A 16,093-nucleotide genomic window follows, 5' to 3' on the forward strand; every position below is an offset into this window, starting at 1 on the left:
CCTTATAACAGGCAATCAATCAATCAATCAATCAAATTTTATTTGTATAGCGTATTTTACAGCAGTTGTCACAATACGCTTTATAGACAACCCTGGCCTAGACCCCCACAGGACCAAGCCTAAGGAAACAGTGGCAAGGAAAAACTCCCTGTGGCATATGGGAAGAAACCTTGGAAGGAACCAGGCTCAACGGGGAAACCCATCCTCCTGTGGTTGGCTCAGGGTGTTGACTGGTGACCAACATGTCAGTCAGTTTTACAGGGTTCATAAAGAGGCTCAGATGATGGATGGGGCCGGGTGGCGGTGGTGGGGAGCAGCAGGTGGCGACGGAAGTGAGCAGGGTGGAGGCAATGTCGAAAGAGGGGCTGGACCGCAGTGGGGATGGAGACCAGAAGACAGCACTCTCGAAGACTGGGGCAAGAGCCCCGCTGGCAGCGTGGGGAAGGAGGTAGAAATGGAAGTTAGGGAATTTGCAATAGATAGTGGCAGTGGTATGAATTGGGGGGACCCCGCCAGGAATAATATATGGCTGCATAGCTAATAGGACAGGGATGGAAAATATTGTCCCCCCTCATGCAGTCATGAGGGGGGACAACCATACCCACCCATCAAAAGCTAGCCTATGTAAAGTCGGGTCACAGCTGATTGACAGGTGACAGTAAGGAAAGGACTGCCACCCTACAATGCTCTATGACTACAGGCTTCTCCCATCCTGTCTCCAGACTATAACTGATTATAAGCCTGAGCACAGAGGTGCGTATTTAATCTAGATTTAATTATTGAGACTGTGTTTGACTCCTTTATAAATTTTGGAAGGCTGTTCCACAGTAGTGGGGCTCTGTAGGAGAAAGCTCTACCACCTTTTAGGTTTTTGGAAATTCTTGGAACTACCAAGTAGCCTGCGTCTTGAGAACGAAGTGACCTTGTGGGCTTATAAAATAGGAGCAGGTTGGTTATGTACACTGGTGCACGTCCATGCAGGAGGTCAAGAGCAAAAACTTGAAATCAGACCTGCCAACCTATTATTTTGAGTACCACAATAGTCAGTGTAACGCTTAGTTCACATGCTTTCGCACCACTTCGCTTTGCACGCACACACAAGCCTTTCTTCATAATTCTAGTTTTGATTGCTAAAGTGATCAGGCAAAATTGTATAATTTTACCTGATTCTAAATATCACTGCACTGGGCTATTTTGGCATTCGATAGAGAACTGAAGAGCACGTGAACAAACCACAAGGTCGGCGTGAATTTAAACGAATGAGTTGGACAGCAAATATGCATTAGAATTAGCCTACCTTTTAGGCATTTTTCTACGATGCACCTGTAGATGGAAGCTATGCCTCAAATAATAAGAGACCACGGCGAATAGTGAAAGCTCAACACGAGAATTAACAAACGACCGCGACTTTAACGTGGGGATATGGGCCGACATGTACTTTAAATTTAAATCTCCATGCAATTTTTATCGAAATGCCTATGGCTGAGCTGCCCAACTCTCTTTCTGGTGAAAAAGGCCTTTCTAGGCTCCTCGAGCCTAATTTGGCATACCTGTTTATACTACTCAGCAGCTCAACGAGCTATCTAGCTGTGGAATGCGATATGCGTGGTTATGCTTGGAGTGAAACCTGCAGGACGATCTCCAGGAACAGGGTTAGACAGCTCGGCACTAGAGTTCTGTATCGTTGCATCTGAATGGAGTATGTATGTTAAATATTGCCTTCTCGTGCTATCTTAAGATATTTATACCCCTGGATCCTGACCCCAGATCTAAACCTGACCCAGAAGAGAAACAAAAATAAATAAATAAACAAATAAATTTCACAATTTTGATATGTCCTTCCAGAGAAAAAAGGGTAATTGGCAAGCTAACATCCTTTTATGATTATTATTTTTTTATCGCTCATTTTTCTACATGATTTGGTGGATTTTATTTTGATCGACCTACATTTTGGTAGCAATATTTTGTAGTGTAATACAATTTCATTTGGGGTATTCAGTATCGAAATGCATTATGATGCATTTCCGCCCAAAAACTGAGGAAAAGTCGAATTTTGACTTCCACACGGCTCAGACAAAAATATTTCATATGCACAACTATTATTCTATCCATCGCACATTGAAGACACATGAAATTCTAGGGCAATAATCGCCGTGTGAAAATCAATTTGTTCGGATTTCTTTTCTTAATATTAAGTTTAATATACACGGGGTGGAAAAGAAAGAAAAAAACACGGACAGAATGGCTGATTTAATATGGACGCTGTTTAATAAACACCGTTACGTTGATTAAATTTAGAAAAATATTCACAGAAATTAAATCCACAGATGGTAGTCCTGAACCGTCACTTTAATTATGTATTACCCACGTCGCTTTTATTTATTTAGCTTTATCTTTTGTTAAGCCAAGTCGGAATTCTATGAGTTAAACACAGGACTAAACCTCTACACCAGAATTGTGTTATGACAAGAAAAATTATTCGAATCTCACAAATAAGAGTTAGCTGTTCCATTTGTAGGCTAACGGAGTTCTGTGGCCTAGGGCTAAACCCGCAGTTTAAACTCCAGCTAAGCACATTGCAGTTGACCCACTAAGCCTAATAATTTCCTGATATTAAGTCTACCACACAGAACAACAAGTACGGAATTTACGTTGAAGTCACGCATGATTTCACAGACAAAAATCTATGTCGGTTTGATACAAGGTTTGTTCCGTCTTTCTGTAAAAGTGGCAGTTGTCAAAATACACCCAAGCCTTTCTAACCAAATGGCACGGCCTGTGACATAAGTCATATCCAGCGAGGTCATGATAAAATGTAAAAAAAAAAAAGAATAAAAATTACTGAAATAAACGTAAAACTTTTTCATTCTTATCACTCCTGATACAGAGTGCCATCTACAGGCTATAACTATTATGACATGTTAGCTGTCAACTCCAAGAGTTCTTAAAGTAACTTTGAAATGATTACAGAAATGAATCATTAAAAAATAAATAAAGGGGTACCCTTTTTAATGCAGATAAAAATTCAGTCCTCTACACATTTTCTCCTAAGTATTTTTGACATGTTGCAAAGCTAACTCGGCAGTGGAGTCTGGAAGAGGCAACACACGCTGACATTTCCTCCGTCGCCAATGCACGAGCGTTGGCTGGCCGTCTCTCCTGCTTTATTTCATTCCTTTGCTTGTAGAGGTGGCAGACAGCGGGGACAAAGAGGTTTGCGGGGGAGAGTCAATGAAGGAAGAGGATGGTGTGGAATGGTGGTGGTATGGACGGAGTGTAGCACAGTGGGTAAGGAACTGGGTTTGTAACCGAAAGGTCACAGGTTCGAATCCCGGGTAAGGACACTGCCGTTGTACCCTTGAGCAAGGTACTTAACCTGCATTGCTTCAGTATATATCCAGCTGTATAAATGGATACAATGTAAAATGCTGTGTAAAAGTTGTGTAAGTCGCTCTGGATAAGAGCGTCTGCTAAATGCCTGTAATGTAATGTAATGTAATGTAATGGTGGAAGTTCTTGGAGTAGTGTTCAGGGGAATAAGAGGAAGAGATTCAGCGAGAGTGTCAGGGATAGCCCCAAAAGCAATGCCAAAGTTAGGAGAGTGGAGGTGAGGAGTTTAAGGTATTGGTTTCAGTCAGACATCAGCAATAATGTTTCTAATCCGATGAGATTGACAAAACTAGTGGGGGAATCTGTGGGGGTGGTGAGATCTGAGAGTTAAGCAGGCAGGGGCAAGGTGATTAATTTCTGTGTGGATAAGAAGCAGCAGGAGAAGCTCTTAAGATCAGGAAACTCAGAAAGGTGGAGGTGGAGTGTTCAGTGCCAGAGCCAGGAATGGGGTAAGAGGAGCCATTGCAGGTGCTCCCTTCTCAGTCACTGAGGATATGCTGAAATCATGTGTGCAGGGGGGGAAGCTGGTTAAGGCCGCTCACTCTGGAACCACTGGAGAGGGGTAGAAAGGGGCTACTAAGGCTGTCCTCCTTTACCTCCGTGATGCATGACTGCTGGAGAGAGGGAACATGGGTTATGTCCATTACCCAGTCAGGCCGTTAGTGCCACCCCCACTGCGGTGCTCAGGTGTCAGAGGTTGGGTCATGTGACTTCAGTGTGCAGAGAGGCACTGCTGCAGGTGTGGGGGGAACCATGACTACTCAGTGTGGGGGAGGGGTTGGGTCTAATTTCAGTAATCAATGCAGCCTTTAGGGGATGTGTAATGCAACAGCAGGTGCAGGAGATGCAGGTACAAGGCTGTCAGTCAGGTATCATATGCTGAAGCTTTGAGGGAAGTCAGACAGGTGTTTGGTTCCACAGCACCTTCAACAAGGCAGGATGGGAGATCAGTGAAGAGAACACACAGGCCTGTACACACAGGTGTAAAACAGGACACTGGCCACAATGATCTGGTAGAACATGGCCAGCATCCTGCTACACACACCGAAGGAGCGTAGCCTCCCCAGAAAGAAAAGCCTTCAGTGTAATAGAGCCCCCAAAGACATAAACCACAGTATCAAGCCGTCTATCCATGTGATCAGGTGGACAATGTGTGTGCGTGCGTACGTGCATGCGTGCGTGCGTGCGTGCGTGCGTATGTGCGGCTGTGGGGCTGTGTCCATCAGTGTGCTGTGTGTGTGCTCTGTATACAACAACGAGCATCTTCAGTGTGTCTACCAGTGTATTTCTTCGAAATTACACCTCCATCCTCATGCTAAATGGAATTTAATAAAATCATTATGTACAGTGGAAGGAGCTGGAAATGGGCAAATGTATCAGAGTATTTTTTTGACGACTATCAGACCTGTGAGTTTGTTGGAATACTGTAAACACAAAGCAGATGCATTCTGGCACCTGGTGACCTTGTGACAATACTGCTAGGGACTGAACTGCAGAGGTTTCAAGGCAGAAGTTGACAGGTTCTCAAGAGTTCACTGAACTGAAATTAAATTACAATGTAAAAAAAAAGAGACAAATTACAGAACCATCAATGTCGTGCCTCACCTTGTGTGGAAAGAGGAGTGGGTCCATCTTGTTTTTGGTATCCTTGAGTATAAAAGACAGCATTATTCTCTCCAAAAAATCTATTGCAAGTGATGTCAGAGTGATCATGCTGGCTTTTTAACACGATTGGACAGTACTATGCTTTAGAAGTATGTGGTCACAGTGTAGAATTGATCAATGAAAGGGCACTGATAGACTATGTATAATCCCATCAATATACATACTGTTCTTGATTGTTAAAACATCGTCTGGATCATTTGTGAAACATAGTACTTTACAGCCATATCTCCTGCAATGCTTAAAACATGAGGACAACTGTGGAGTTTGCTTACGGCCACACCATCCTGAAAACCCCGATCTTGTCTGATCTCATCTGATCCTTGAAGCTAAGCAGGGTCAGGCCTGGTTAGTACTTGGATGGGAGACCGTCTGGGAATACCAGCTGCAGTAAGCTCCCCTCCCGGACGCTAGGGCGCATGCTTGTCTAGCAAGTCACGTCTGGCTTTGTGTTTGTTTGCTTATTTCTACGCACTGAATGCAACAGCCCGAGAGATCAATGCGTGAGAAGCAAGGTGTTGACTTCTTACGCTGTCCTGTTGCTATGTTTTAATGCAAAACAAAACCATGGAGTTGACAGCTTTGTTTTTACTGTGGACAGCGTTCCACCTCGTGGAAACTCTGAATGAGTTGCCCAAACCCAAAGCACATCCAATACAGCAGGGAGTTTCTCCTGCAGTGGAGTAACCTTCGGGTCAACAACCCTCCCTCGGATCTAATCTTCCCCAATCTCAACTGTTTTGCTGATCAATCAAGTGGAAAAGGGGAATTTACCGGTGAGTTACCCCGCAAGACAAGGAAGCGAGGTAAGCAGGGTGGCGTACGCCAAAGACTGAGAAAGCAATCTCTCTCCCGTATTCCCCTGCCTTCCATCATTCTATCAAACGCACAGTCTCCCCGTAATAAAACTGATGAGTTGCAAGCCCATGTACGATTTCATGAATTCAGAGACGCGTGTTCATTGGCGATTACAGAGACATGGCTTTCGGGCAGAGATTTGGACACTGAAGTGGCCATTGACGGGTTTGGTGCGCTCGTGCGCCTCGACCGAGATGCCGGTGTGACTGGCATGTCGCGAGGTGGAGGGGTCTGCCTATACGGGAATCAAAGATCAAAAATGTTCTTGTCAGAGAAAGACTGTGCACTAAAGATGCTGAACTGTTGTCCATGTCTCTGCGCCCCCCCCCCCCATATTTTCCCCGCGAGATTCCCCAAATATTTGTCACGGTTGTATCCATCCACCCAAAAGCAAACGTGGATAAAGCCTCAGAGTCTATACTGCAAGTAGCCCAAAGACTGCAATCTATATCTCCCGATGCTCCAGTTTTAATCCTTGGCGATTTTATTCACTGTTCTTTGAAAAAGACTTTGAGAGACTTTCACCAATACGTTACATGCCCGACCAGACACAGCAAGACGCTGGACCTGTGTTACGGTTCTGTCAAAGGAGCGTACAAAGCTCTCCCCCTTCCCCCGCTGGGTGGGGCTGCGTCCAGCTCATCCCATCATATCGCACTGCCCTGAGGAGGGGAAAAACCCTCATCAAACAGGATAAGAACTGCACTGATGATTCCATCCTGAGCCTACAGGGCAGTTATGACTGTACAGACTGGGGTATGTTTAAGGAGTCCTGTTCTGACATTGATGATCTTACTGATGTTGTCAGCTGTTACGTTTCCTACTGTGTGGACAAGGTAATCCCTGATAAGTTTGTGAAGGTGTACCCAAATAGTAAGCCATGGGTGACAAAATCACTTAAGGTGTTGTTGAATAGAAAGAGGCGTGCATTTCGGGAGGGCAACCTCTCAGAATTGAACAGGTTGAAAAGTGAAGTGAAATTTGAAATAAGGAGAGCAAAGCAGAGTTACAAAGAAAAAATAGAGAGGGAGTTTGGGAACAACAATTTAGGTTCTGCCTGGGACGATATGAAAACTATTGTTGGCACAAGGGGGTGAAGGAACTCTATGGATGTACTGGAGGGTTTCAGATGCGACAAACAGCTTGCACAAGGGTTCAATAAGTATTACCTGAGGTCTGACACCTCCAATTTCAGGAATGTCATTCTAGAGCAGAAAAATAAATCTGCCAGTGGTCCCACCCCTTTTGATGAACGTGCTGTGGTCAATACGTTTAAACACTCCAGAGCTAGGTAGAGCCCCGGGCCTGACAGTATAGGCAGCCGCCTGCTCATCTCCTGTGCAGAGCAACTAGGTCCCATTTTTCATTACATTTTCCAGCTATCCCTCAATCAACAGAGAGTGCAGAAAATTTGGAAACAGTACACAGTTATCCCAGTGGCCCAACACAATCACCCCAAAGTACTAAATGACTTCAGGCCAGTTGCCCTGACCTCCTTAGTCATGAAGTGTTTTGGAAAAACTGCTGAAAAAAGAGCTCCTTACAGAAACAGAGAATCTTCTTGACCCGCTACAGTTTGCCTATAGGGCTAAGCGAGGGGTAGAAGATGCTACTGTCACTCTGCTAAACCTGTTATTCAAACACCTCGAAGGTAGTAAAACACATGCTTGGATTTTATTTTTTCATCTGCTTTTAATACAATTCAACCCCACATTTTAGTAGTAACAACTTTGACCTTGATTTTAACATAGTGGGCTGGATTCTTGACTTTTTAACTGACAGAACTCAGAGAGTAAGGGTGAATGGTTGCTTGTCTGAGGAGATGTCATCATTCACGGGGTCTCCTCAGGGGCGTGTCCTTTCCCCACTCCTCTACATTCTTTATACTGATGATTGCCGCAGCCAGCGTGACAACAGACACATTTTAACATTTGCAGATGACTCTGCTATTGTCAGTCTCCTCCACGCTGATGAAAATGATCATGGTTCTGTCGTAGATGATTTCGTACACTGGTGTGATGGGGCATTCCTGCAACTAAATGTGGCAAAGACGAAGGACATGCTCATCGATTTTAGGTGCAAGCCCTCTGCTCCTCAGAGCGCTACCATCAAGGGGCAGGTGGTAGAAGTTGTAGAAACATACAAGTACCTTGGCAGCTTGGTTGACAGTAAGTTGAATTTTAACTCCGACACAGAGATGCTTTGCAAAAAGGGCTCAGCAACGACTCTTCTGCCTTCGTAAACTGTCAAAGTTCCATGTTGATAAGACCCTCATGACCCTTTTGTACAAATCCTACATTGAATCTGTATTAACATTTTCTGTAATCTGCTGGTATGGAAATCTTAGCGTCAAGGCCAAAACTGCTCTTTCCAAAATAGTGAAAGTCAGCAGTAAAATCCTAGGTGTCCAGAAAAGTAACCTCACTGACCTGTATAACAGACAGGTAGTGCGGAGGGCTAAATCCATCCTATCAGTCAGCGCCCACCCCCTTCACTTTGAGTTTCAGATCCTACCTTCTGGCTCCCAGTCCAGATCTCCCCCTGTAAAGAGCAATAGATACAGGCACTCATTCATTCCCACCGCCATTTCCCTTCTGAACTCAGGCCAGGGGGGTAGATAGTAGTGATGGTGTTGTTCTTTAATGATGATGATGGTGACGATGATGATGATGATGATGATGATGATGATGGTTGTGACAATGTTTCACGATGCTGTCGACCTTTCCTATGTTGATTTTGTTTTGTTGATGATGACATTGTTGGCTACGTTGTTTACATATAGTTGTTGTATTGTATTTACATACCCATGTTGTATTTATATTGGTGACATGTTTGATATTGTAATTGATGTCCCGAAATTCAGCGCTTTATTCATGCATGCAATCTATGATTGGGAAGGTCAACCTGGCACCACTGTTGTTCTCCCCGTGTTTGCACCATTCAGTGCCCTCCACCTCCCAGTACTTTTATTAACAGGAGTGAGCTCGTCTGAGTAAATGTTTCCCTGTTGTAATTACATGAAACACCCATGTGATGAAGCCAGAACCATGACATGACCTTATATTTAATTTTGATGCTTTGCTTTAAAAAAGAAAAAGAAAAATCACACCTAAGGTTCAATAACAAGCCTACACGTTAATAGATTATTTTACTCTGCTTGGATGAGAAAAAGAAACATTTACCACATTTCAGCTTGTGTGCATATATATTTTGTAATGGAATAGAACAGAAAAGCTGTTTTTCATGCCAGAGGAAGACCTTTCATAAGCGGCTCTGACATGCAGTCATACGAGCGTGCAAGGGGGGTCGCTAGAGAGCGATGAAACACAGATCCCTGTCTGACGGAACCCTCCCGTATTCTGGGCAACACAGGCACCAATCATGTGTCTCCCTGTGGAGCTACCGGCCACAGTCGGCACTGGCACGGTCCGGATTCGACCCGAGGCTGTGAGGCTCATCCATGCACCTCAGCGTGGTGCCTTAACCGAATGAGCCATCCAGCAGCCCCAAGCCTAATTTCAATAAAATTACAATTTATCAGCATCCATAAGAAATGCTAACTACCATACAATGTGCCAAATAATCAAAGCAGGCACACGAGCTAGACAGGAAATCATCAGGTCAGATGACATTTTCCCACTGTAACAGACTTTAGTACAATATGCACCAGGGAAATACTCACTGCACAGCATGCAGAGGCATTCTCCAAAGACTCACTAAGTTGTCTCAGTCATGATAGTAGTTTCAAAGCATCACACCTCATAAGGTCACATCTCACAAGCATGAAGTCTCTGTCTGTGGTCACACACGTTTGTTACCTCAGTAATTAGGCCTCACAGCACACAGCACAACAGCACAGTATAGCACCTGGAACGGGGGTGGTGTATCCCCATTGTGGGTGCCAGAGCTTTTTGGGTCCTCTCAGGAGTGCACTCGGGACGGCCCTGAGCTGCATTCCATCCTCCCCGTAGCTCTCCATTGCTCTTCTCCCTCATCGCCACGGTAACAGGGAATGTGGAGACTGGGGCAAGGCCACAGGCCTAGGCAGAAGTGGCCAGGAGTGCATACAGAAATACAGAAGCATACACTTCCCTTCACTACCTTAAGCCTCAAAGCAGCTGTACACTGCAGAACACAATCTGAAGTACATTAATCACTGCAGGTTTCCCACTGAATCTACAGGAACTGAGGCAGAGCAGTGAAAGAATGGGCAGTGATTCATTATGTGCACTCATATAGACATGTTTCTCTGATCGATCAAATATTGAATTATTTGCTAAACATTTTAGTTTACAGTCACATCTACTGCAATTATTAAGACACGAGAACACCTGTGGAGTTCTAGAAAAGACTGTTGTAAAAATAATATTGTAGTTCCTCTAAACAGCCACTAGATGGTAGTGGAAGTTCAGTTTCACACTAAACTGTTGTCTCATGGGCGCTTCCTGGTTTGAGCATTATCTCATGTTTGGGCTGTGGCAAACATAATAGAATCTGCATAACAAGTAAGCAATAATCATTTTGCAGAGTTCTGAGAGCTAGCCTAATAGCTTGTCACTAGCCGGATTACAGGAGCTTTCTCTGGTCACAGTGCCACAGGCATCGGTATGAAGTTTAGCTTTTTGAGCGTTACTGCTGGTAACTGGACTGCATTTATATAGCGCTTTTATCCAAAGCGCTTTACAATTGATGCCTCTCATTCGCCAGAGCAGTTAGGGGTTAGGTGTCTTGCTCAAGGACACTTCAACACGCCCAGGGCGGGGTTTGAACCAGCAACCCTCCAACTGCCAGACAATCAGTCTTACCTCCTGAGCTATGTCGCCCTCACTATGAGTTGCCCTCACTGCTGCACTAAGAGTTCAATAAAATTGTCATTATTGCAGACATCATAAATGGTTGCATGTTTTCACTAGTGAGCAAGGACATAGACACTGATGTTTCTTATTCTGAAGGGATAACCCTTTGGGGTTTGACCCTTTATGCTGTCTTCAATTATAGATTCAGTGTTGGCTTTTTAACGTCTGCAGACAGAATTGTGTAATTTTTTCTTTATTAGGAGTATATGGTCACAATGACCACAATATATATTATTAAAATCAGATTTTTGTGATCAGATTCAGATGCAAGAAATCTTAGACAAATAAAATGGTCTATAAATACACCCCCCTCCCTTGTCAAAAAGATTTAAGGGCCAATGAATCATAAATGGCTTCTCCTACTATTATTTCTCATTGAATCTGATCATGAGATCTGATTTCATAAGTGTAACTCTGTCCACTGTAACATCAAATCATAGCCACAGATACACTATGTACAATCATGCAGTTACAGGTCAAATATAAATTATTTTGGTTACAGCTCACTGATACCATGTCAGCTGATGAGATTTTGTGCTTGGTCATTATATTTCATTATAACTGGCCATAATTGACAGGCCTTTCTTGACTAATCATTGTTCATAATTATGTTGATGTATTTATCAAGTTGGAAACTCAGTTGATTATCCATTGAGTAAACATTGAGTTATTACAAATAAACTGCAGCTGTTTGCACTGAATCAAAAATTCATCTTTTAATTCTGGCAATGACCTGTCATACAAAACTTCTAGACACAGCTCAGAAAGTTCTATAAAATCTGCCAGGCATCAATACAAGGACATGTTAGTGACTCGAAGAGAAAGAATAATTAATCCTCTGCACTTGACTCATTCTAACTACTTTTAGTGGGCAGCCACAGTGCCTTGGCTCCTGTTTGTATCATATTTTTTAACGACAGACACAGATATAATGAAAAACATACAAACAACAAATGACAAGTAACCTTACAAATTGACTTACAAACTAACAGTCAACGATTGGAGATGCACATATCAGAACGTTCATAATAACAAACCTTACACCTAAATTTACAAACAAAAATAGACTGTTAAGAATAGAGATAACAAATAGCCTCGTGATAACAGAAACCACTCGCCACAAACTTAAGCACATATACGCATATAACTGGTCATGAGGAAGTGAAAGCGTCAGTGATTGTGTCAGGGACACTGAGTGAGACAGATGGTTAATTTTTACTATTTTTTATTTTCTGTCCATCGTCATATTGTGCATCTTGAAAAAAGAACATTTCTTACAGTGACGCGGATGTTCGCTACACTCGAACAGGCTTATTTGTGGGTTTAGCCTACAGATGATACCAATATATTTGAACAATTCCATTCCCAACGGCAGCATAATTTTAAAATCGTTCAATTGGTACGTGTAGACATTAAAATTAGGCAAATGTCTACATGCAAGGAATGTGTGTCTCTTCTGGGTAACTAATTAAATACAATAAATGAATGCAGCTAATGCAAATAAGAAGGCTTACTTGAACCAGTAAAAAAGTAACAAAAAAAAGGTCAAAAGAGGAAGAGGAACTGTTTCAAACTCAAACGCCATTTTAAAGACGGAGGACAAAGAGGATGCAGTAAAAAAAAAAGGAATAAAACTGGATAAAAGAACGGAGTAAGTAGTCTGTTGTGGAGTGGGATGGGGAGAATAGCAGCTAGATGAGAAGGGGTGTTTGGAGGAATAGGAATCTGCAACTATGATCGCAATAACGCTTAATTTAGTCAAATAAAACAGGCAATAAAATGGCGCGCGAGGAGTACTAGGGTTTTTCAAATTCTCCATTTGGGACAAAAAACAAAAATACCCTTTTCAAATAACTTTTTAAAAGTCTAACTTAAATTTTAGAATTTATTTAGTATTTTATGATCATTTTACCTATTTGGATATTACGCAAGTCACAGGCCTGTCGTTGGCTTCATTATTACACCTGCTACTGTAACAAAAACAGCCCGAACATTTTAACTGTGCGGATTGTAAAGTCAAAATGTTATTTTTGCTCTGTATTCACAAAGTTTGGATTAAGACAAATTAACTTGATTTCTGCCATGTTTAAGTCGGTGGTCGGTAGTTAATTCACGTATGGAGATTTTATAGTTGGTCTTCTATTATTTGAAACGAGACATTGGCTTCCGTATACAAGAGCATGCTAAAAAGATGCTAAAAGGATATTCATTTGCATATTTGCTATCCAACTCTGACTAGGTTCAATTCACAAAGACCGAGTGGCCATGTCCTTGCCAATGAATTATATTGAATACGTACAGGTTTCAATGATATTAAATTCAGCAACTACTTTAATAGTAGTGTAAAAGTTGTGTAAGTCGCTCTGGATACGAGCGTCTGCTAAATGCCTGTATAAAAATAAATAGTAACAAGAACGGAAAAGAACTGCGGCTTTAGTTGCATTAAGACGCCGTTTCTTGTATGTACCACAAGGTGGCAGCATGTAACTGTGCATGTAAGTCTACTTAACAGCCTGAACGCGTCTGATTTCAAAGCCACCACGTCAAAGCGAATTTACGTTTTACGAGTTGGATTGAAGTTAAGCAATTTAAATGAAACATAATTGCGATTAATATTAGAATTATAACTACTTTGCAACGGAGAATACATGATAAAATTGCATTTACATTATAAAATGGCTTTTATGTGATACAATTAGGCTACTTAAGAAATATTGATCTGCTTTCATTAATTATTTATTTGAGTCGTTTTTTTATGTTTCCAAGAAGATTTCTCACGAGCCTGTTTGCATTTTGTTAAATGTGATTTAAGGGGGGTTGTTTAAGGGTAAATGTGCAGTCGAAACACTGACTGGAAGCATGGGTAGTTAACGTTGCCAAATGTTTTGTTATAATTTTACATAACGCAATGACTGGGATATCAGTCGGCTATAAATTGTCACTAGCATATTGCATACGCCTACAAGCAAAATACATGCATCTCAGGTACTGACTTTATAGGGGTCACAATTATTGGCACCCTAAAAAAATAAAATCTTACAGAGTCAATTTTACACCAGCATGTAGATATGAGATGAAGCTGATCTACACCAGCATGTATATAAGACATTAAGCTGATCTCAGGCCTAAGGAGCTGTGTCGTGCTCTTCCATGGCTTGCTGCTTCACTGGAGTATACAACTGAGGCAACATGCTTACAAAGTCCATTTTTCATCAAAAGCAACAAACTGACAAATGAAGAAAAAATGGTTGTTGACCTTCAAAAATAAGGAAGTAAGACCAAATATTAATAATTTAAAAACCCCTGGAGTAGTGTTAAACCTGCCCAGTAGATAGTGATCTTAGCCAATGCACAGTGAGGTAGATAGTTCAGGGAGCAAAGAAATATCCAGTGGTCACAGTTGGAGAATTACAGAACTTGGTTGCATCGGGGGGTCACCAAGTTTCTATTAATTGCTACATTAGATGCTCCAAAATTAGATGCTACCTCCATGCCAAAAGGCTATTTGGAATGGCTTCAGGGAAAATGGTTTTACTGGGAGACAGTTTCAAGAATCTAAATTGTCTCCTTTGTCTCATCTACTGTGGTCCTGAGAGATGACATTAGAGCTCTTTGGCCAAGCATAGCTGTTATTTCATTTGTGGCCTTTCTGTTAGCTTGAACTAGTCTGTCCATTCTCCTCTGACAGTGGTTCTTAACCTTGTTGGAGGCACCGAACCCCACCAGTTTCATATGCTCATTCACCGAACCCTTCTTTAACTAACTGCAGACTAGACTGAGGGGTGGACCTCTGCGGCGGAGGCTCCACCGAACCCCTGAGACCGACTCACCGAACCCCTAGGGTTCGACCGAACCCAGGTTAAGAACCACTGTCCTCTGATCTCTCATTAACAAGGTGTTTTTTGTTTATCACGCCATTCTCTGTAAACTCTAGAGGCTGTACTGCATGAAAATCACAGGAGGGCAGCTGTTTCTGTGATGCTGGAACCACCACATCTGGCACCATCCATCTGGCACAGTCAAAGTCGCTTAGATCACACATTTTGCCCATTCTAATAGGTAAGGAGCTGGCCTTTTAACCTATAAATCACAGGTTCGAGTCCCAGGTAGGACACTGCCATAGTACCCTTGAGCAAGGTACCTAGCCTGCATTACTTCAGTATACATCCAGCTGTATGGATGTAATGTAAAAAAATATGTGACAAAAAAGAAGTTGTGTAAGTCGCTCTGGATAGGAGAGTTTGGTAAATGTCTGTAATGTAATGTAATGTCTATATTGAGTTACAGCCACATAATGTGCAGTTAGGAGTAGCCTATTTGCATTAATGAGGGGGTATTCCGAATAAATGTTCCGGTATATCACACAAAGGATATAGGTTTGGTGTTAGTTAGAGTCTTTATTGTCCCCATGGGGGCAGTCTGTACTGCAGCATGGTATATAATAAATAGCAATGACTATATTTATGACAACAGATAAACATTAAAATCACTGCAAAACGTATCACTATTACTTATTAAGAAAGCCAGTGACACTTGGGACAAAAGAGCGTTTAATCCTGTTTGTTTTTAACATAGGGATCCTATTTTAAAATAGGGTGCCTACACCGATCAGCCACAACATTAAAACCACCTGCCTAATATTGTGTAGGTCCCCCTCGTGCCGCCAAAACCGCTCTGACCCGTCGAGAGTTTTTAAAATCATGTGGAAATAATTCACCCTCTAACAATATCTTGGCTTTTTATAGCCCTGTAGCAACTGATAATGTAATAAACTACCAATAGTGTAATAACTCCCAATAATGTAATCCATTTCAAATTTTTTATGTAATAAAACCAATAATGTAATAAGTAGTAGTGTACTTTATTGATCTCCGGGGGGAATTTTCACTGTTGCAGCTTAGAAGACAATAAAGTAACACAATCAAATACAAATTTACAGTAGATACAAAATATCAGATACGAATATACAGTAGATACAAATATATACACAAATACAAATATACCAGAGGACACCTTCAGAGGTGGAGACGGGTCAGAGCTGTTTTGGTGGCACAAGGGGGACCTACACAATATTAGGTTGTTGTTGATGTTGTGACTGATCGGTGTATATCTGCGCTCTGAGGGAAGTAATACAAACTGATTGAACAGGGGATGCTGGGAATCCCTCAGAATGGACTGGGCCTTCCTTATAGATCCTATCTGATACAGCTGGGAGGGGTCAGCTGTATCAGATGATCCTGCCAGCTAATTTTACAATGTTGGCCAGTCTACTCTTGCACTTAAGATTTAGGTTACCAGACCAGCAGATCATATTAAAGGTTAAAAGA

General features: G+C 42.1%; 1 protein-coding gene across 2 annotated transcripts in view; it reads left to right on the forward strand.

Moving 5' to 3' along the window:
* The first annotated feature begins 11,808 nt into the window (after nt 1-11,808).
* LOC135242400 (protein NLRC3-like) overlaps nt 11,809-16,093 on the forward strand; it is a 1,894,071-nt gene continuing 1,889,786 nt past the window's right edge. Inside the window, exons 1-2 of one of the 2 annotated variants that reach the window (XM_064313444.1) lie at nt 11,809-12,417; nt 14,701-14,825. The gene's annotated coding sequence lies outside the window, so the exon portion shown is untranslated. The remainder of the gene's footprint in view (nt 12,418-14,700; nt 14,826-16,093) is intronic. The other variant, XM_064313443.1, reaches the window with a different exon arrangement.

The sequence above is a fragment of the Anguilla rostrata genome, chromosome 16 (genome assembly GCF_018555375.3).
Source record: "Anguilla rostrata isolate EN2019 chromosome 16, ASM1855537v3, whole genome shotgun sequence".
NCBI lineage: Eukaryota > Metazoa > Chordata > Actinopteri > Anguilliformes > Anguillidae > Anguilla > Anguilla rostrata.